The 24006-nt window shown below is 44.3% G+C and overlaps 1 protein-coding gene across 4 annotated transcripts in view; it reads right to left on the bottom strand.

The window, feature by feature from the left end:
* The window catches only part of pag1 (phosphoprotein membrane anchor with glycosphingolipid microdomains 1), a 97919-nt gene extending 74439 nt beyond the window's left edge, over positions 1-23480 (bottom strand). For 3 of the 4 annotated variants that reach the window (XM_083789779.1, XM_083789782.1, XM_083789780.1), the window contains exon 1: positions 23172-23480. The gene's annotated coding sequence lies outside the window, so the exon portion shown is untranslated. The remainder of the gene's footprint in view (positions 1-23171) is intronic. The other variant, XM_083789781.1, reaches the window with a different exon arrangement.
* Positions 23481-24006: the final 526 nt, after the last annotated feature.

Here is a 24006-nt window from a genome sequence, read left to right as displayed (position 1 = left end):
AAATGTCTGTGTCAAAATGTTAGTCGTCATACGTATGTTTGTTAAAAACTAATTAAACTAATTAAACTTGTGAATCTTTCGTGCAGATAAATTGATTCATTCTTGGGGTTCAGTCGTTCAGAAGGGGACCAATTAAATAATGTTCGAAGTATTGTTGCTGGCTTTAATTTGTTATTTGTTTTGTACGTTACCTTGTCTCTAGTCATTAAAACAACTAAACTCATCTGAACAATGGAGTCAGTGTTGACTAGGCATAATTTAACAATCTGTGAAAATTCAATCTTTTCTCCCCGGATGGTTTCTGGCTAGACTAATTCAAATCAATCTGCACTTTAAAATGCATGAAATGCAACGATAACATAACTTTGGCAAAACAATATGTTGGCAGCGAGAAATTGGATTGGATTACCTGTCTCAACTCAACCAAAAAAATTGTTTTCATACTGAAATGAATGGAATTCGAGATGACTTCTTGGAAAATCAAACGTACCGCAAAGTAAAATCGACGGTGTATCCATTTGTAACTCTGAGAGTGTATAAATGTGAATGAGAACTGGCAGAACCCCTTTAAGCATAAGCAGATTGGGCTGTCAACCCCCCCCTCCCAGCACCCCACCCACCACACATTTATTGTGGGTCTGCTGAAGGGAAAGTTTGCCGTTTTTGGCGTTCCATGTCTCTCCCTATATGCAGAAGATACCTGCGGTAGAATGCCTATGAAAAAGTATATACAAGAGCTTGTGACTTAATAACTAACTACATTGGATCCATGAATACAGGTTATTTTTTCCATTTCCTGAAAAGTAAGAAGTAAAGTGGTCCGTTACGTCTGTACCTGACAGCAACAATATACAATATACAGTCAAATCTGGAGGGCTTATTTAAAAAATAAATGTAAAAAAATCGTGTCTGGGTCTAATGTTTACACTTTGCCTCCGATCAACCTCATTATATATAGGCCTATGCCAGGATCGGGCCTCAAAAGCAGGGGCCTCAACTCTTTTTAAGACTTGTAAAACAGGGGGGGACATTTTTTGCAATATAAAAGGGGGTCTGCTTTCTGTTTTATTTGTACAATGTAATGTATATCAGATGGCGCTGGCCTAACCATAATAATTACTAATGTTCCATGTCTCTGAAAGGACTAGTTGTCTCCACCAGGCCGAAGGCATGGGGAGAGACTATGTTTTGCAACTCTGCCCCAAATTTTCCAGACGGCATGTTATAGCGCCACCAGGAGGCTGACTTTTGTAAAACAATTTTTTTTTATATTACTCCTCCATATTTTGTCCAAAAACCCGCAAATCGTTACACAGTATCTCTATAGTCATGTGCTCAAGACAGATCTGTCCGATATTTCAAGTTCCATCCTGATTGGCTAACATTGGCTTTAAAGATTTGCTGGATTGGCACGTTTTGAACAAAAAGCCTCAAATCATGAACGCAGCGTGCAATTTACGTGAAATCTTTCACAGACTTTCCTACTCAAATCATCCAATTGCCATCCAAGGCATAAGAAGAAATGGCACCCTTTTCACATTGGCCTATTCTAGCGCCACCAGGAGGCCACAACCTGACCTGCCTTGGTGGAGACCTGTGCCCCGAGGGGCACTTTTAGGCGTGGGCTACACGACTCTGGCTGTTTTTTTCAAACGCACATTTCTATGTGCGTTTGGGCCTTTCAGCCAGACGCAAACGGCGTTTCCGGCCACTCAAACGGAGGTTTTTGGCAACGGATAATAAAATAAGTGGAGATTTTCGAAAGATCCGGATGGTGGAGCTGTGTAGTCATGCGAAACGGAGTTTTTGAGGAAGGATGACGTCACCTCCCTAGTCGCGCATGTTCGTTGTTGCTTTTAACACTGAGCATGCTCATCAGTTCATGGATTGAAAAACGAACAACTTCCGGGGTGAACGCGAGGTTACCATAGAAACGACAACAAACACGGTGGGAGCTAGCGCCACCCGCGCGGGTGGATCCTCACCATCTAATATAAACACAAACCCCATTCTGCCAGCTGCCTCGCTAGCCTAGTGAACTACTACGCAGACTTGAAATATATGCTTTGCTTCGCTTCGCTGGTTCGCGCCCCACTGCCGCCGCTTTTTACAACCGCAGACTTTTTAATAGTTTTCGGATTAAGGTTGGTGAAGGATACGTTGCTCCCCTGCTTGCGGTTATGTATGCAAGCAGGGGAGCAACACATCCAGTCTTTTTAATGCAACCTTAATTCATCCAAAAACTATTAAAAAGTCTGCGGTTGTAAAAACAGTGGCGGCAGTGGGGCGCGAACCAGCGAAGCGAAGCAAAGCATATATTACAAGTGTGCGTAGTAGTCCACTAGGCTAGCAAGGCAGCTGGCAAAATTGGGTTTGTGTTTATATTAGAAGGTGAGTTCTAAAGTTGCTCACTAGACGGAGCCATGTCTGCACGTACTACCGGGTTACGTGGGGGGATTTATTGGGAAACCAGCTCACCGCGCATGCTCAGAACATTTTTCTATTGCGTTACATATTTCTTATCGCCACCTACCGGCATGGCATGCTTGTTGGAGTCAAAAATTATCATTTGGGGTTATATGTGTGGACACAGATATCTTTGTCGTATGGGCCCCTGCCCATACGACAACGGAGTACGAAAATATCCGTTTTATTAAAGATTGAGTATGTGTAGCCTGGGCCTTACTAGTTCATTTATTTTTTTGTCAAAAGGGGAGCATAAAAAACTAGATAAATTGCCCCTCGGAGCACAGGTCTCCAGAGGACAGATCCGGCTTGAACACATATAGAGATAGTGATAGTGTGTAACGATTTGCGAGGAGTAATACAAAAAAAATGTTTTTCAAAAGTCGGCCTCCTGGTGGTGCTGTAAACATTTGGGGTAGAGGTTCATCGTTGGAATCTAGGGTGTGTGTGCAGAATTTGGCATCGACCGGGTTAACGGTGCCGGAGATTAGCTGTACAGTGTACTCAGACGGACGGACAGATGGACGGACACACACAGACAAACACACACACACTCTTTCCCCATGCCTTCGGCCTGGTGGAGACAATGAGGAGGCATTAGCATGACAATTGTGTGCCAGAGCTGCAACCATGTCAGTTCAACCACTTCAACCAAAAAAAAAAGGAATGTTACACAAGCAAAAATTGGGCGAGTAAACAAGAGAAATGCAAGTATAAAGTGTTTTGTTGTACGACAAATGGTGAAAATATTTTCACTATTTTCGTGCTATTTTGAAAACGTGCTCAAAATGAGGACAAAATCTCACAATAAAGGTCCTTAAACTGAATAAATTCACTCAAACATATATTTAGTCAAACTGTCTGTGTCATAACATCCAGGCGGAACGGGAGGACAGATACATTTTTCACCATGAATAAAAGCATCAACCTGTATGAATGAGGCTATGAAGTTATGAATATGTAATATATACAGTGCATATAATGCAGTGCATTCCGTATTCTCTATTCGTCACACCCAGTGTGGAAAGACCTTTAATGTGGCTACATTATATTTGTGGGAACCAACAGAACTTTTTTTCTCCTTCCATTTCCCCATCTGCTGTGCTTGCCTCTCATCTTCTCTGCTACTTTCATTTTTCCTTGCCTGACATTCTCTTCACTTCCCCTTCCCCCCTCCCCTTCCCCCTCCCCCTCTCTCTCTTTCCATCCGTCTCTCTCTCTCTCGCACGCTCTGTCTGTCACTGTTGTCTCTCTCTCTCTTGCACGCTCTGTCTGTCACTGTTCTCTCTCTCTCTCTCTCTCTCTAACGCGTCCAAAACGGTCGAGAAATGACAGAGTTACTCCTGTGTGGGGGAATTAGCAGACAACACTCTCTCTCTCTCTCTGTTTCTAGCACAACAGTGCCACTTTTGCACCTGTTGGTACCCTAAACATAGGGACATACGGACGGACATAGGGAGGGACATAGGGAGGGACGGACATTGCTGTTCCTTGGAGTGGTTGCACCACTAAAAAAAAAACACATTTTCTTGTCAGCATGCACCACAGCATGGCGCGGCTCCCCACGATGACAAATTCCTCCATTTCCTCTCTGAAGATGTTCCCCTCCACTCTCTGCCTCCCTCCCTCCCTCCCTTTTTTTCCCGTGCTCACGCGCAATCGGTCCATCGCATCACGGACAGGGCTGTGATTGGCCAGTAGGACAGCGCAAAAGCTGGGTTGAAAACACAGAGGTGCAGTCAGTGATCTGTCGCAGCCGCATAGTCGGCATACGTCACCGTGGTGTATGACTTGACCGACCGAACCTTGTGCACAAAGCCTTGTGCGCGTTCAAACACGCCGACACAAACACAAAGTCTAACACAATGTCAGTGACGTATCACGGCCACAAAGCACAGGCGTCAACGGCACGTCCGCGTGCTCCGCATACATCGTGGTCTAGGACGAACCGCGGACAAACTGTGCTCTTCTCGAATGTATATACAGTATAGTAGAGGGTATACAACTCTCAGAGGTAAATGAACAGAGAAGGAACTCAGCCAAACAGCAGGGAGAGGAGAGGGCTCTGTCTAGGAACTGAAAGGGCCATGGCATCTTCCAAACAATCCAGCCCTTTATTCCAACTGTTGGACCAAAACATCTTTGCTCCCATAGTATTTACTCATTCATTCACTGACCTCTCTCTCTCTCTCTCTCTTTATCTAAGCATGTCATTGTGCAGCATATTTACCAATAGACCATCTTGGCAAAGCACCAGCTTATTCAATGAGACCAGTGACAGAGAGAGAGAGAGAGAAATTCTCTGGGTGCCTTGCGGATGTCAGTAAACAGTTTCTAAGATGGACACACACACACACACACACACACACACACAAAATGGCATTATCCCCCTGCAAGCTTGCCCTTGCGTCTAATATTACAACTGCATTCAGACAGAAAAAAATTAATACACACACACACACACACACACACACACACACACACACACACACACACACACACACACACACACACACACACACACACACACACACACACACACACACACACACACACACACACACACACACACACACACACACACACGCACATTGTACGGTGACATAATGATCTCTAGTCAATTATGTCCACTTATGTGGACAGCATTTGGCAGAAGCTTGGCAGAAATGTGTGACGACCTACAAAAAGACTCCCCCTACCCAAACTCAAAACTATACCCTAAAAGAATGTCTGACTTTAAAATACAAGTCAACAAAATGCATTACTGGTGATGAATTGAGTACATGGACCACAACAGAAACAAGCCCCCTGGGGACTTTTGCGTCTTGGGTCTTTTAGCATAACCTTTGTGACTATACTGCCTGTACTGTTAACACATTTGTTAATAAAGTATACCCAATCAATGATAACAGACTGAGTGCAAAATCCCCAATGGAAACAAGCCCCTTGGGACGTGTTGTGGCATCCTTTTAGCAGACTTTTTTTTTTTTTAACTGTACTGCTGTCCTGTTAATATTCAATCAATTAATTAAGCAGATTGCCCCGAAAGAAAAGTGCAACTGTACACAATTGAAAAGTCACTCAACCTCAAAGCGTGCAGCTTGCTTGATGTACAAGCTCAGAATGGGTTTTGTTTTGTGCCAGGGACTACCCAGAAGAGAACATTAATTTATAGGCTATAGAAAATATAAATAAATTGATATTTTTAAAAACCTTTTCAAAAGTAGCAGATGTAGTACCGTACAAGCTGCTAGATTTGAATAACCAATTTATAAATGGATGAAGTACTTTTTCTGAGGACCGCTGAGGACCCCTGGGACCCCCCCCCCCCCTCCACACACACACACACACACTCTGAGTAATCGGCGTCTTTGAAATTAAAACATTTGAGAAGCACTTAGAGTTCTAGTAGTTTTACATGAATTAGTCATAAAAGGTTTATTTGACTTCCTGACCTGAAATGCCCCATATTTGTGTCTCAGCTGTTTGTGGAGGCTCTGCGTGTACTCGTCATCGTTACTACAACCCTGAGACAGCTGCTGCTCGCTAGAGGAGGCGGAGCTACGAGATGAGAGAGCGGCACTGTGAGTGAGTGTATGTGTGTGCGTGCGTGTGTGTGTTTATTAATATACTTGTGAGGACCAAACGCCCCAAAAAAAAAGCTGTTTTAGAGATTTATAACTAGGAAACAGTTGGGGTTTATAACCAGTGGTTCTCAGGGTGGGGTCTGGGGACCCCCAGGGGTCCCTGAGAGAGTTACAGGGGGTCCCCAGCTAGCTTTGTTCACAACTATTTTAACCTCTTCATCCCTGCAGTCACTTTGTGCTTGTACTGCAAGTTGTTACATCTGCTATTTTTTGACAAATCTCTTCTCCCTGGTCCCTGGCAAAAATAATCAGATGGGGGTCCGCAGCCAAATACATAACATTTTTGAGGTCCTTAAAAGCTTGAGAACTACTGATTTAGAAGGAATTTGTAGAATCTTGTTGTCCTTGTTGGCACAGTTCTGAATGTGGGTCTGAGAGGATACATTTCATTAAATGGTGCATGGTCCGTGGCTCAAATGCTGAATAAATATTAAATAATGGGCCTTGAAATGAAAATGGTTGAAAACCTCTGCTCTAGAATAACTAATCATGGAGATATTTCACTGATTTGAGGATTTTTCAGTGTAGCTTCAGTGTGGGGGCAGGTCTTTTATGGTGCAGACCCACACCTTGTTTGTTGAACTCATATTAATATGCAGCTGCCATTGAAGATAAACACACCACTTCCTATTGTGCAATGGCTGGGGAAATGAGAAGAGGGTGGTCCCCTTACACACTCTGTGTGTGTGTGTGTGTGTGTGTGTGTGTGTGTGTGTGTGTGTGTGTGTGTGTGTGTGTGAGGGTGTGTGTGTGTGTGTGTGTGTGTGTGTGTACATCTCAGTGTGATGCATTGCAATGTCGGCGATGGAGGATCACAAACCACCATAAAACATACAGTAAAGGGAGATTCATACCTACATACATAGAAAGAAAGAAAGAAAGAAAGAAAGAATGGAAATGAGGAGAGAGGAGAGATGGTGTGATTACGGATGCAGACACAACACTGCTCTATTTCTCATCTGACTACACAGCCCCCCTGTACCATCTCTGTGTGTGTGTGTGTGTGTGTGTGTGTGTGTGTGTGTATGTGTGTGTGTGTGTGTGTGACGTATCACACACCATCACATATCGTCTCTGTCGGGCGGAAACCTCATATGGCTCAAACAGTTTCTAGACAACGAACTGTTCTTTTCAGGATGCAAATTAAAAAGCAGCATATCGACAAGCTAGAAACTGGATCTGCGACCTTTGCGTGACGCTGTAGTGTGTACTGTAGTATCAAGTAGACCAGTAGTTAAAACAATATATAAATAACATAAATAAATAAACGTTAGAATGAGGAGATGAGAGGTTTCTGCCCGACAGCGACAATACAGTATATACAGTACAATGGTATGTTTGTGTTTTGCATGTGTGTGCGTGTGTGTGTGTGCCACATCCAGCCCTCATATGAACTGACGCTCTGTTGTTCTGCGTTCTCTGTGTGGAGACACATGATGCCACATGATGCCTAGAGAGAGAGATCACACACCTTTTTACACTGTTGTAACCCAGCCAGAGACTAAATGTTTTTATAATCGTCATGGGGGCGCCCCTCCCCCCCCCCCACTGAGCCTGATCTGCATGTGTACAAGGGGACAGGCAAAGTGGCCCACCCGCCCCCGGACAAAAGAGGTGTTAACCCATTCTGACCTGAGATCAGATTCATACGAGGTTTCCGCCGGACACACACTGGTCTGATGAACCCATTCTGACCTGAGATCAGATTCTAAAAATGTCAGTCGCTCTTCGATTTTTCAAAAATAGCAGACCTACAAGCTCGTATCGCGCCACTCGGTGGCGCGATATGATTAAAGATTTAATTAAAGATTAAAGTTCTCAGTCAGTCAGTTCACGGCCGATTTCAGTCATTTCGAACCCATGGAAGTCATCCAGCCGTCTGTGGGAAGCGTCATGCACAAAAAAATAGGCTGTCTACCAGCTTACAACATGTTGCGCTGTAAGCCCCCTTTTCTATTTCAACAAGCCTCATCCTATCCCATATAACAATTGCCTAGAGCAGGAGTCTTCAACGATTTTCTCAGTCCCAATGAGTGTGTAACGTGTGTGTGTGTGTGTGTGTGTGTGTGCACATGCGTGCGACCGTGCGTGCGTGTTCTCTCCCTGCAGTGTCTTTTAGCCAGCAGAGAGTGAGATGAGCTTCCTCCCTCTGGGCAACATTATCCAGTCGCGTCCCATCGCGCAACCCCCGCAGTGCGTGTGTGCGTGCGTGCGAGAGAGCAAGCGAGCATGTGAGCATGCACGTGCGTGCGTGCGTGCGTGCGTGTGCTGCATCAGCAGTACTTTGCACCAGGGAACAAGCGACAAAGTAGAGGCTCTCACTCCTATTTGCTCTCGTCTATTCTGGTCGGCGACAGACAATGTCACCTCCAGCGCTCTGCCATGTCTGTATATCACATCGTTGCCGTCGGGCAGAAACCTCTGAATAAACGCGGCGCGAAGCAACACGTTTCGAGCTTGTAGATCTGCTACTTACGATGTCGTTGAATTTGAATCCTGAAAAGTAACAGTTTTGGACATATATCCACCCGACACTGCCGACAGAAACGATAAGCAACTTTGGGCTTGTAGTTAAGTGTAGTAGTCTAGTCACCTCTCTCTCGCTCTCTCTCTCTCTCTCACGTACGTCCCAGAACGCTCTGGCTGAGTCACCATGTCCCGGCGACTGCTTTGACTACATTACCCATCAGCCCTCGGTGCTAAGTATCCATGCATGGACCAATTGTGGTCATATATAGACGCTCGACAAAGCGTGATGTACCGCAGTCGATTCGAACCCACCGCTCTTGGGAAAATGCCCTCAACGTTTAACTACTTGAAGCAGATCATCCCAATTCTCGGGGGCCGGTTTTCGGCAAAGTTTTCCGATCCGCAACCTCACAAGCCGCGTATAGGGAAATAAGTAGCATACCTAATATAGGGCCCAGGGGCAAGTACATAGGGTTTAAGTGGCGAACAAGACGTGATGATCCTGACTACATGTGGCAGATTATCGGTTCATACATGCACTTGTATTCACAGTAACAGAAACCAGAAAGGCAGAAACCTTGTATCTCCATTATTTCAACATTCGGTTAGTTTTTTCATAAATCAACGTCCTGCTTCGACCATACAAGAGTGTCACACAAAAGCGGTGAAAATATCAGATCTGCAAGCTCACAGCGCGTCGTGACGCGACACGTCGTGAGCTTGTAGGTCTGCTATTTTCACTATTTTAAACAGTGAAATGTCCAACGGTCTTACAGACATGCAAGGTTTCCACCCAACAGCAACGTTATATTTATATAGAGCAGATTGGATGATACTGATAGATGTCTGGCTTCATTTATATGTAAATCAGTGTGGCGCAGATGGCAGTTCACAACGTGTCACATTGCAATGCAGAAAGACAAAGTGAATATCGATGTATTGACGGCGTCGGTGGCGAAGCGTTGTTATCAAGCGTGTTATCAACGTAACAACGTAACATGAAACTTGTTGGGAATGACCAGAATGATCGCCAGAAGAGATGATTTAATTTGGGGGTTGAATACGTCAAGTAAAAAAGTAAGTAACCTTGGAAAACAATAGTTTCCGAGCCATGTGGCCCATGAAAAGGTGAAAGGTAAAGGTAACTAACAATCATGTTTCTCCCCCCCACACACACACACACACACACACACACACACACACTCACCCCGACGCAATTGTTTTATTTAATGATTTCAGAGGCAGAAAAGTAAATAAGTGAAACACAATAATTTTTCTCTCAAAATCTGTGAAAATTCTAGACTATCTGTGAATAAAATAACACTATTGTGTTTGCGTGCAAATATATTTTGTTAAAGGCATCGGTACTGCAATATTTAGAAACAATATTGTTGCTTTTGGGTAATCTAAGAAATGCCCAAAACATTCTAGAATTGTGAAAATAGCTGATCGACAAGCTCACATTATTGTGAGCTTGTCGATCTGTCGATCTTGTCCATCTTTTTTTTTTTTTACCATTTTTTGCGAAGTAGGGCATTAATCTTTGAGAAAAGTTGAAATATGGAGATACAAGGTTTCTGCCCGACATCAGCGACAAGAAGCAGCATCAGTGTCGTCATCATCATCATGTCCAACTGCAGCGCCTACCTGACACACAATTCACTTCACACGGCAGTCCTTGGCGGCGACAGGCGAGAGCGTGTGAAGGAGGTACTACCAGTTTCTTTTTTTAAATACCCGGCGACATCCTCCTCGGGGAGGAAGAGGAGGAGGAGGAGGAGGAAGAGGAGAGTCACCTCTCCTGGTCTGGTTCCAACATTAGAACTGCATCCCAGAGCCAGAGGCAATCTGTTTCCATCCTATCTGTACGGTTTGCTCGTTTCACAACACAACACAACACCCCTCTCTATCTGTTCTGCTCTCTCTCTCTCTCTCTCTCTCTCCTCCCCCCCCCCCCCCCCCAACAGCACAGAGGTAATTTCTCTTTCAGCACTGCAGTGGAGAGACCAAAACGACAGAAATAGAGGGAGGGAGGGAGGGAGGTAGGGAAGAAGGGAGAGATGGAGACAACCCACCCTAAAAAACAGGACATACCAGCACTCCAGCAGACATGCAGTAAAACACTCTGTTAACCTTCGAGAAAACGTCCTGGGGGGGCACTACAGGTGGAAGATGACGGTGCTTATACTGTAGGGGTGTGGGCGTCTTATTATGGGTTAGGCCAGGCATGTGCAGGCGTGGCCCGTGTGGTCAGATCTTATATGGCCTCATAGATTCCTTCCTAAAATGTATTGTTTATGGCTTACTTTCAACAAAAAAAATCAACCCTGCCAGATAATAGGCTATTTCTCAGAAAATTGTAGTATTCCTAACTGCTTGTTGGTGCATGGTTCATTCTCAAGATGAAAGGACATTTTTTTTGCATTTGTATGTGACTAGGTAACAAATGGTAAATGGTGCATTTATATAGCACTTTATCCAAAGTGCATTACATTCACACACCGATGAGTCTGACGGAGAAAACCATATCAGGAGCAATTATGGGTTCAGTGTCTTGCTCAAGGACACTTAGAAGCTCTACCGGCCACTCTACACCTGATCCACTGCCGCGACTATGGACATATTTTCCAATATGGCCATATTGAACGTGTGATAACCCCCTGGGTTAACCACTGCAAACTCACATTGTGAGCTTGTAGATCTTTTTTTTTTTTTTGGCAAAGACATAAAAACAAACAGTCAAAGTACAGTTAACTCAAAAAGTCAGATTCTATAGAGGGCTTAAGGGCATAATATGTAACTTTGCCCTGTGTTTACACACTTTTATATATTTTCACTGTTTGGACGTTTTTGGGCAACCAAACGGTGAAAACACCAAAATGCAGTGAGACTGTGAGAGGACAGTGCGTTTTTGCAGCAAAACACAAGTTTTAGTCCTATGTGTGGGCAGTTCAAAAGGCCTAAAACATGTATTGTATTAGCAGATCATTAGCAGATCTACTGTTCGCAGACCGTATGTTTTGAAATAGTTGCGACCATAGCTCGCATTTACAATGAAAACCTGCATCTCCCGTCAGTCATGTCTGATGTGGACATAACACCTGCATTATATGGTCACGCCTCGTGACATTATGCCTCCATATATGGTCACGCTTTGTGACATCACACCACCATATATTGTCACACCTTGTGACATCACGCCACCATATATGGTCACGCCTCGTGACATCATGCCACCATATATGGCCATCTCCATATATGAAGATGACGACACTGGCCTCATCTACTCTGGATAGCCATACATGGAGAAGACTGGATCATCACCTAGATCTACGTACAGTATAGGGAGCCGACCAGTAACTACATCTGACTTCAAACCTCAAAGCCTTAGATATCCATTTGGAGCTGACCTGTTCAGACATTATGTTTATCCCTCCCCACCCGTCCTGCCTGTTCCGACATTCCACACTCAAGACACGCTCCATATATGGCCAGTACATAATTCATTCCATATGTTGATCTGACCCCCCATGCCAAAGTAAGTGCAGATGCGTGCGAGATCAGATTCTAAAAATGTCAGTCGTTCTTACCTACAAGCTCGTATCGCGCCACTCGGTGGCGCGATATGAGCTTGTAGATCTGCTATTTTTCAATAGCTAAAGCATAACATGATGCTGACACCAAAATGGGTGCCCGCCCAGAATGGGTTAAGAACAAAATGTAACTAGAAAAAGTGCCCTTCCGGGCACAGGTCTCCACCAGGTTATCCACAGATCCGTGCAGTTAGAGGTAAAAACACTTTTCGGCCAGTTATAGCGCCACCTTGAGGCTGAGTTGAAATTGTTCATGTGGCATTTCGTCCTCGGCCTAGTGGGAATGTGGGTGCACAATTTCACGGAAATCACGCGATGTGTTCATGATTTGCAGCATTTTGTTTGAAACTGAGCACTCCTGTGAACTTTGGAAGCCAATCTTAACCAATCAGGATGGAGTCTGATAAATCTGAAAGACCCGTTTCGTTGAATGGCTCTAGAGAGACTGTGTACCAATTTGCGTGATGTTTGGACAAAATCTGTAGGTGTACTGTGCAAAAACTTGTTTTGCACAAAGCGGCCTCCTGGTGGCGCTATAACAGGCCGTTCTGGAAAGTTTGGGGCAGAGGTTCATGGTTGGCATCCAGGGAGTGTGTGTGCAAAATATGGCATGGAAAAACTTGTTTTGCACAAAGCGGCCTCCTGGTGGCGCTATAACAGGCCGTTCTGGAAAGTGTGGGGCAGAGGTTCATGGTTGGCATCCAGGGAGTGTGTGTGCAAAATATGGCATCGACCGGGTTAACGGTGGCCGAGATTAGCTGTTCACGGACACACACACGGACACACAAACGGACGGACACACAAACGGACGGACACGCGGACGGACGGAGTGCAAAACATACTCTCCCCACATGCCTTCGGCCTGGTGGAGACAACTATATGTAAGACAAAAGAAAATAAAGGGACCCAAAATTGGTCCTCGACCCAACCTTGGGTCCCGCCCCAGTGCTTGGGAACCAGTGCTCTAGAGGTTGTAAAGTTAAGTTAAAGTTAAGTTATGTATGTAATGTACAGTATGCACTATCAGTGACGTACAGTAGGTATGTGAGACACTGAAAATATGTACAATCTGATGTCTGCGAGATGCAAGTCAATCGGGATTGACTTGCAGTGTGTGTGTGTGTGTGTGTGTGTGTGTGTGTGTGTGTGTGTGTGTGTGTGTGTGTGTGTGTGTGTGTGTGTGTGTGTGTGTGTGTGTGCACACGCGTGGGCAGGACCAGGCATGATTCCAGCTAAGAGAAGGTTTTTACGGCTCTCGCAGTGACTCTCAGCCATTATATTGTCAAGGACAATATCAGGCTACAGAGACCCCCATTTAATGACATTTCTGTCTCTGGGACCCCCAATTTACATTGTAAAATCTATGTTAATTTAACTCTGAGACTGTACACTTCGGTCCATTTGGTTCCATTTGTACACTCTCAGTTACAGACCCATAAAGTCCATTTGGTTCCAAACTATCATTTAGCTGGGGACCCCCTGGAACTCCCTTAAGGACCCCACTTTGGGAACCACTGCTCGAAGGTACAGATCCATTTTGGTTCCATCTCTAAGTTACATCCGTACACTTTTAGAGTCAAATTAACACAGAGGACTTTACAGTGGGATATGAGTCATTAAATAGACCACCCTGTTAACTAGAACAGCAGGTGACTAACCCACTCGGGACATTTCCCACCCTGTTAACTAGAACAGCAGGTGACTAACCCACATTTCCCACCCACAACGGCTGCTAATTTGAGGCTTTCTGTGGTTTTATCGCAGTAGGGAATTTACATGTCTGACCCGTCAGATCAGTAATAAACAAACCATTCTTTACTTCCTACACACAGGTCTTACCAATTATATATATACTAATTAAGGCTCAGTTCCGTTCAGTATAGCAGTTGTCAAAGTTGTTCATTTCAAAGGACCCCCATAACTCTGAGAGTGTACAAAATGGAACCAAACATTTGGTTCCATTTTTACACTCAGAGTTACACAATACACACACACGTAAGGGGCCATTTGGAACACCCTCAAAGAACCATGAGGGTCCCGCCTGGACCACACTTTGGGACCCATGGCATAGCAGAGTGTTACCAGTGAGCCATTTATACACAATGTCAGTACCCTGACTGTGTTTGACCAGAATGGTAAATGGTATATGGTGCATTTATATAGCACATTAAAAGCGCTTAACAGAGTTTGTGCATTACATTAACCCATTCACACACACATTCACACACCGATGCCGGAGGAAACCATGCAAGTCGCCAACCTGCACATCGGGTCTTGCTCAAGGACACTTCGACACTAACTCTGTGGGAGCTCCGGGTTTGAACTGGGAACCTTGGGGTTTCTATCCGGTCATTCTACCCCTGAACCACTGCCGGCCAGAATGGAACAAATCCTTAATTACTGTATTGGTAAGACCTGTGAAGGAAGTAAATTAAGAGGCCCAATTTCTTTCCAATATGGCTGCTGTGCCTGTAGTGTGCCTGCAAATATCTCTACCATCAACAACAGACATTGAAGAGACAAGACTACATTATGAAGAGCTTTCTTATCAAGTTGCATGGAAGGCCTTCTCAAAAACGTAGATTACTTTTCAATCATATCTCCCTCTCTGACTCACTCGACCTTCTCTTACTGTGGCGATCTTTAAGAGATTTACATGTTGACAGGAATGTTTGCGACGGCCTGCGGTTGTTGGCGGAACTTGGCGCACGTCGACAACATTTCAACAAGCACAAAGGTAAGGATTATTTCTATTTCTCCCGTTATAGGGACTCGTCTCTGCCTTTTTAAAAAGGCAGGTCTTTTTGTGTCTAGTCTACCCGGATGACTGGATTCAAAGAAACACATTAGTATTCTCACACATACTAGGGGGCGTAACTGAATCAAAATGCCCAAGGTGGCTCTGATGAGGATGAAAGCTTTAAATGTGTGTAATGCTGCTGTAGGGTTGCCAGTACCTGAATTAAAAATAAAATCACACTGTGCCAAGTCAATGCCAAATTTTGTATAAACCACCCTAGTATACTCTGAGGAGAACATTTGCAGAATATGGCCGATCTACAAGCTCACAATGCATCACGATGTGATCTTGTAGATCACCTATTTTCCCGGGAAGAGGTTTGGTATAGAGGGGAAAAGGGGCTGACCGAGTATAGAGCCAAGAGTCAAGTTTACTAAGTATTGATATTTCACATAGATTTGGTGTAGGTTTGTAAATGAGCTGTTTGCACTTTCACACGTAAGACGTGTGACATCAATTGATCCCCCAAAATAAGGGACAAAGTGTGTCCTCTTATCAGTTCAATAAGGAACAGTGAGTGACATATTTTTCGTTTCCAAATAAAGGGACAAATCCAAGGGAGGGTATGCGAGCCCTAGACGGAAGGAAGGCCCAGATGGATGCTTAATGTATTGTGCAAGAGTTGGCACCACAGCGCTGTGAGGTGTGAACCAAGCCTTTAACCGCAGATGCCAGGGAGCTTATATGGAGGGTGGTTCGCTGACGGAGCAGTCAGCCGTGGGACTTCTACAGCGCTCGCTGTGGTACAGACAGTAGGCATTTGCGGTCGAACATTTCCCACTTCTCTGACGCTGTGAAACAGCCTTCACAGTTAAAAGTGTGGGAAAACAAACCACATTTAGAACGTGTTAAGGTTTCGTACCGCCACGTTAGCTGGTGATTTCCATGGTGAGTGTGTGTTAATAATAATATTTGTGGAATTAAGGGCAGACTGACGTGACGAGTGACGCGACATTGCAGGAACAATGTGCATTACTTGTTATTATTTGTTAGTCTTGACATACTGTACAGAAAATACAAGCGTGTATATATTTTTGATTTATTTGTTTGTTTTAATGCCTCAACTATTCTTTGCAAGATGCCGTTCTCTTTGACTGTTGAGTTTATTCTTGGTCCCGTTAAGTTTAGTCCCCTCTCTACACCAAATCTCACGTCTTACCTGAAAATAGCCCATCTACAAGCTCGCACCTATTTTCACCGCATTTTTGCCTAAATGACATGCCCAGAATAGGGGACACTAGGGTTCATGTATACGTACTTAACCCATTCTGAACGGGCACCCATTTTGGTGTCAGCATCATGTTATGCTTTAGCTATTGAAAAATAGCAGATCTACAAGCTCATATCGCGCCACCGAGTGGCGCGATACGAGCTTGTAGGTCTGCTATTTTTGAAAAATCAAAGAGCGACTGACATTTCTAGAATCTGATCTCAGGTCAGAATGGGTTAATCAGACCAGTGTGTGTCCAGTGGAAACCTCGCATGAATCTGATCTCAGGTCAGAATGGTTTAAAGGATCTCGACTCAGTTCAAAGTGATGTCATTTTCACTTCAACCAGTGAGTTCATTGACATTCACTGTGATGTCATTTTCTCTTCAACCAAGTGAGTTCATTGACATTCACTGCCGTGCAAAGGCTGCCACCGCACTCATAGCACAGTCTGAGTCCCAGAGGAGCTTGTTCCTCTGGTGACACACATGTCAAAAGCCAGGAATTATATTGCTATAGAGTTGTTTGTTCAGTAACCGGAGTGTAACCCCGTCTCTCCAGCTCTTTAGTAAACAGAACATATATATTTGTGAGTAGTAGGAGTAAGTACTCAAAGAAATCAAACACTGTAAGGTTTAAGCTGATGAATGGGTTCCCTGTCCTCATTGGTTGAAAATTGGTAATCCACTGGAAAATGACAGCTGGACAGATGGGGAGACCCCTCTGTTGCTGAACAAATAGCAATGATCACCATCACGATATGGAGTTAAAATTAAAATTAAACTAAATGTGATGATGATTGTGAAGAAAATACTGTGAAAAGAAAAGAAAAAAAGATTGTATACTGTATTGGTGATTGAAGCTATTTCATGCATTCGATTGATGTTATTTGGTTGTTTGCATTTGATTGTGTATTGAGGTACAGAGAGTGATGGTTTATTGATGTTCTAAAGCTAAACAGAAGATTATTACATTTTCGGTTCGTAATCTGTGCATGTTTATTTCTTGGAAGAAAAACAAACTAAGGAGTTTATTGTTTTACTCAAAAAGGGGAGATGTGGTGTATCCTGGGATACTGGTTTAGCTTACGCACCCCTCCTGTAGAATGGTATCGCCCGGAGGCGGATATAGGTGGAGATCAGACATGATTGACAACTGATTGACATGTGACAAACAAACTAAGCGTTAATAAAAGCCTACTGATATAACCTCCTCGTAGAGATAAGAGAACCTTTGCTTCCAAGTGTCAGAATACACGACATAAACAATGTATACTTCCACTACCTTTCAAATGCTTTCGTTTTGTCTCACTAATGACGACGACAGTGCCTCTTTCTAGGATAGGGTTTAACCCATTCTGACCTGAGATCAGATTCTAGAAATGTCTATTACATCCTGAAAGTTTCATTATGAATCCATTCTGACCTGAGATCAGATTCTAAAAGTGTCTTCGATTTTTCAAAAATAGCAGACCTACAAGCTCGTATCGCGCCACTCGGTGGCGCAATATGAGCTTGTAGATCTGCTATTTTTCAATAGCTAAAGCACGACATGATGGTAACACCAAAATGGGTGCCCGGTCAGAATTGGTTAAGCCAGTATTGCACAAGGAATAAGCAACCAGGTGAAAACAATCCCAGAAGAAACGACTATAGGCCAAATGAGCAATTAAAAATCAGCAATTTCCAAATAGCCGATCTAAAAATCTCACAATGTGTCGAAATGTGACACGTTGTGAACTTGTACATCTGCTATTATCTCAAATAGACCTGCAGCCACCAATATTTACAAGCAACTTTCCAGAACGACAAGCCCAAAGTCACTTATAATAAGTAGACATGGCAACGGTGGTTTAACCCATTCTGACCGGGCACCCATTTTGGTGTTGGCATCATGTTATGCTTTAGCTATTGAAAAATAGCAGATCTACAAGCTCATATCGCGCCACCGAGTGGCGCGATACGAGCTTGTAGGTCTGCTATTTTTTGAAAAATAGAAGAACGACTGTGACATTTTTAGAATCTGATCTCGGGTCAGAATGGGTTCATCAGACCAGTGTGTGTCCGGCGGAAACCTCGTATGAATCTGATCTCAGGTCAGAATGGGTTAAGTGAGTGTGAGAATAGGGTGTAGTCTGCTAGATGGCATCATGTGCTGTCACAGCAGTGACAGCACATTTTCTCTTGATCCAGTCGCACCCTGCGTCAATAACATCACTGCGTTTACATCTGAAATATATGACGAGTCTTCATCTCTGGGACCCCAATAGATGTACAGTAACTGTACAGTAAATGTGCCCACACAGTAAGTAGAGTCACGAAGATGCAAGATGCAAGCTTTAGAGCAGGCGGGTTTTTAACAGCTGGTGGATGAAATGACGCTCGCGCACGGCTTCTCAACGCCTCCGTTTTATTTGCTGGCAAGTCAAGTTGCAGCCCATAATCCCTATCTGCTATTTTCACCATTTATGAAATCCTGTGAAACCTTTTGCATAATAATGGCATGGGCTGGGAGTGGCTCAGGGGTAAGGGTGGACGGATCAGCCAGATGGGAACCATGAGGTTACCAGTTCGATCCCGGGCTCCCCCAGAGTTAGTGTCGTAGTGTCCTTGAGCAAAGCTCTGAGTCTGAAACCCTAATTGCTCGCGATGTGCAGGTTTGTGCCTTGCATGGTTTCCCCCGCCATCGGTGTATGAATGGGTGAATGTAATGCACAGTTGCACGCTCTATGTAAAGCGCTATATAAATGCACCATTTACCATTTATGCAACATATGGATGGATAAATTGATTATTTCACTACATTTGATCAATTATTGCTTGTTTTTTTTATAATGGATTAACTGTTGCAGCCCTAGGATGGTGTAAGCTCGGGTGTCTCATACAGTATGAGGACCGGGCTGGGGGAAGACTTCATTCACTCGACACAATCACTCTCTTGGCCATGGCTGATTGGCTGGCAGAGTTGTTGAGTGTGACATAACGTGCAGGGGACAGCTGCCACATCCTAGGGACATAATAGGGCTCTGTCTTGTGTGCCGCCTTAACCCTTACGCCTAAACTTTTTTGGCATTTTTTACTATTAAAAGAAAAGATTGAACATAGTGAAAATAGACAATCTACATTGGCGTGTTGTGAACTCGTAGATTGGCTATTTGAGCTATTTTAATCTGTCTGTATCTGCATCATTTTAGATTTTAGTGTTGGCTATTCAAAGTTTGCAAGGTTCTACATCTGCTGTTTTCTTTCAACTGTTCAAATGGCCAAATCATTGTGGGGGACGTCCCCAGCCAAAAAGGTTGAACCCGTTATATATACCCTGTAGGGATAGAATCCCTGGTGTCTACAACAGGTAATGTTTATTGGCAGCAGTCTCAGCTTGCTCCATGTTGGCCATTGGCTGACAGAATACATTTCTACCAATCACACAGCATGACAACAGTGTTTTATTCGTGCAATAAGCAATTATGACAACAAACTCACTCAAGATCTCTACTGTGGGCACATCACAGTGGAACAAAAATAAGTCAAACGCATCATGAAAACATTTCAGCATGCTTGTTCCCGTCACTCACGCGGTCCATGTGTCAAAAAGACAATTTCATGAACTCCTCTCTTTCCCTATCTCTCTCACGCACGCACACACGCGCACACACACACACACACACACGCACACGCACACGCGCACACACACACACACGCAAACTTCAGAATTATTGCGCTGCCTTCATCATCAGCCAGTCCCTGACAATGATTAAAACGGCACCATGCATCCATTAGCCGTCAACTAACAAGAGTGGAAGATTTGAAACAAATGTCACAAACAAGCAGAGAGTCATAGGTTATATCTCTGCTGTCGGGGAAGAAACCACCTAACTCCAAAATGTACATTATTCAGGAAATGAAAAACAGATTTCTTAAGGAAATGAAGAAAACCGTATATTTTTTTTAAAACAAACCTCTGTCGGGTGGAAACTTCACAGGTCCAAAACTGTTTTCAACATTCAGATAAAAGAAAATAGCACAAAAAAAAATGCAGATCTACAAGCTCAAAATGCATCACTTCACACCATGTTTTGAGCTTGTACATCCGAAACTTTTGATAGTTTTGTGTGATGCTGTAGTATGGTCAAGTAGTAGGGTGTTAATTTACAGAAAGAAAAGAGGGAGAGTGCAGAGGGAAGCTGATGTGTCTATGGCCCCGAACAAACAAAGTGCACTTTGTCAGTTCGGTCACACAGCCAACGTCTTCTGTGCTGCAGGGGAGATGGGCCTTGCCAACGGGCCCATCAAGAAGTGTGTGTGTGTGTGTGTGTGTGTGTGTGTGTGTGTGTGTGTGTGTGTGTGTGTGTGTGTGTGTGTGTGTGTGTGTGTGTGTGTGTGTGTGTGTGTGTGACTGTGTGTTGGGGGTTTCTTTTGGCAGAAGCATTCACAGACTGTGTGTGTGTGTGCGTACCACTTGAGCCCAACATTATACTTTGTCGTGCGATGGAGATGGTGTCGCGTGGCGGAAATAGCAGACCTGCACTTTTTGAATATTTTGAACATATTCTGAACATATTTCTTTTTTTTAATAGGGGTGCCATGTTGAAAATGGTCATGGCTTGACATGTTTTGTTTTCACGATAAAAGCCTCAGACATAGTTTTTCTGCAGACGTGGGTTTTCAATTTTGTTTCTAAATAAAAGCACAAGAGAGTTCGTGAGCTGTATGCCGGCACAATACGTTCTCTCTTGAATGTTCTTTTCTATAGTTCATATTGTCCAGGGTGACAATGTTTGAGAACCTGATGCAAACGGACGACAGGTGAGCAAATAGGAAGCTGTATTTGCCACATGACCTCTGCTTGAAGGCATAGAAAAACAGAGCGAGAGTGGGAGAGAGACAGTGAGAGACACCGAGAGAGAGAGAAACAGAGATTATAGTGCTGTATGTCTAGCATTTGTATACCCTGCAGGCAACATTCACATAACAGCCCACACATGTTTATCCGTGTGTGTGTGTGTGACTGTGTGTGTGTGTGTGTGTGTGTGTGTGTGTGTGTGTGTGACTGTGTGTGTGTGTGTGTGTGTGTGTGTGTGTGACTGTGTGTGTGACTGTGTGTGTGCCAGCTGCCAGCCACAGTGCAGAAGGCCCCAGCCCCCCACCCATTCCAACTTGTCAGAGTCAATGAAGACAATATGTGTAAATGCACAATGTGAACATATATACAGTACTACTACATGCAGTCTGACCCCAATCTGCTGCCTCCGTGCGCGATTACCAACAGCCGCATGTGGACAAAGTAGGCTATATATCGTCGCTGTCGGGCATAGGATCCTGTTATCTCCATATTTTAACGCCCTGGTACTTGATCACACTGCAGCGGCACACAAACGCATCAAAAGTAGCAGATCTACAAGCTCAAAACGCTTTAGGACGTATGTGGATATACTCGAGTGAATACTATTCAGAAAGTCCAAATGACTAAGTATATTTTCAGAAATAAGAAATTGTGATACTAGCCTACTCAAGAAGATGTGGTCACTGTCCACGGCGGATTGCCCACATAAACTAAAGATGCATGATAGCCTCGTAGTGTGTGTGTGTGTGTGTGTGTGTGTGTGTGTGTGTGTGTGTGTGTGTACGCACGTGCATGTGCTCCTGCATGCGTGTGTGTGTGTGTATGGGTTTTTTTTTTTGTGGCTTTCGCCTTTATTTTATATTTTTTATAGAGGGACAGACAGTAGGCTGACAGGAAATGGGGAGAGAGATGGGGTGGTGACATGCAGTAAAGGCCATCGGGATCTGGAGTCGAACCCGTGGCACACTGCCAGACTTGGGCTACCGGCCAATAAGGTGCCTGGCCCACTGAGCCACGGCCCAGGCCTGCATGTGTATTTCTGACAGCAGAAATGCTCAATTATTTTTGTAAAGATTTAATGTGGATTGTGTTTATTTGACAGGAGACACTTTGCTTTGGAAATGTGTAAACATACCTTGAAATGTAATGTAATTGCATGAGAGAGAGAGAGAGAGAGAGAGAGAGAGAGAGAGAGAGAGAGAGAGAGAGAGAGACCAGCCTATCAATATGTTCTAGCACTCTAGAACATATGTTGACTTGCATCCCAAACACGTGTCAAATGTTTACAAAAGACAACAACTGGCCTATTCCTTATTACTGCATAGTATAGGTATTCAAATGCCTTATAAGTGTGTGCATTACTCTACTTCAGTAGCCGCCTGATACATAGAAACGATCAACAGATTGGCCCGACAGTATAGTTACATTTACAACGTCATTTCAAGTAGGCCTACAGCGTTATTACAACTGTACTGTAGTGTACTGGCACCCCGGGGGCTTTCATAAATTGAGCATTTCGGGGGAGTGGCGCCGTGCCCGTGTGGCGGAGATATAATACCAAGATGTGGAAAGTCGCGGGGCAGCGATTCGAATACCCTCTCCTACTATAGAGTCAAACTGGGACTGGGAGCATGTTCCGAATCCGAGTATATGCTGCTGCATGTGAATGTGATGAATCTGATGATGTGCCCCCGGCCTTCTCGAACCCAAATGGACCCTTTTAGACTATAGGCTATAGTTAGTAACTCTGAGAGTTAAATATGTAACACTGAGTGAGGACTCGAGGAGCAACGCTCGCACGATCTCCTCCTGGCGAGGCAGGCAACAAGTCAAAGCATCTCGAATCGTTCTTATTCTGCGACGGTGGTTGCACTGGCAGTGACACGGTGGTCCGGATCTCTCCCCCCCTTAAAACACTGCACAATTCAACACGCCACAACAAGACCCCCTGCTAAAGACATCTAAGCAAGTTTCACAACGCTTCCATCCGATCCATAGTATACATGCGTGCGCATTGCGCACAGTACACACGCCACGGTCGAAATAAACCAGAGCCACGGTCTCGCGAGTCGCATAATGTAACTTTCAAGCGTCACCATAGGTTATTAATTATTATACTGAGATGTGGAGAGAATTGCACTTACCAGACAACGGTGCCGTGTCTTGTGTTGTGTTGTGTGTGCGTGCCCCTCCGCAGCCAACAGCAGCCTTCACTGGGCAGGCAAGAATGAAAGTGGTACGTGAAAAGTGGAACCTACACTGTATGGTTCGGCCACAAGAAGGGAAACACGCTTATAAAATCCTTAAAATCTATAGTGCGACATTCAAAACTAGAGCGTGAGAGTGGAGACTACACTACATAAACACTAGAGAGCAGGCTGTGCTGTGTTTGTGGGCATGGTAAGAGTATCAGTATGTCTGTGGAGCTATGCTCCTCTCGCTCTCTCTCTCTCTCTCTCTCTCTCTCCGTGTGTGTGTGTGTGTGTGTGTGTGTGTGTGTGTGTGTGTGTGTGTGTGTGTGTCTCTATATCTCTCTCTCCCTCTCAGCCCCCGGCGCACACACACACACACACACACACACACACACACACACACACACACACACACACAAGAAAGCTGCTGGGAGGAGGGCCAAGGAGGAGAAGGAGGAGGAGGAGGAGGAGGAGTGGGACAGATTGTCATAGCAGCCTAGCGCTATGATTCTTGGGATATGTAGTCCACTGACTCCACTCCGCAAATTAACCGGCGGCTACGTTGCAGGGATTGCAGTTAATTTGGCCACAGACCCCCATTTGAACACATTTTGTGCCAAGGACTCCCATACAAGATATGTGTTATTTGTTTTTTATTTTTTATTTTTTAACTGCTTTTCCAGCAACAGATCTACAAGCTGACCGTCATATTGCAAGGTTTTGTGAGCAGCGTATGGGGTTGAAGTGGTTAGTTAAACTAATCTTGATGCATGCTATGTTAACCAAT

This window comes from Protomyctophum parallelum, assembly GCF_964188405.1.
Source record: "Protomyctophum parallelum genome assembly, chromosome: 1".
Lineage (NCBI taxonomy): Eukaryota > Metazoa > Chordata > Actinopteri > Myctophiformes > Myctophidae > Protomyctophum > Protomyctophum parallelum.
This window is presented reverse-complemented; position numbering and strand designations above follow the sequence as displayed.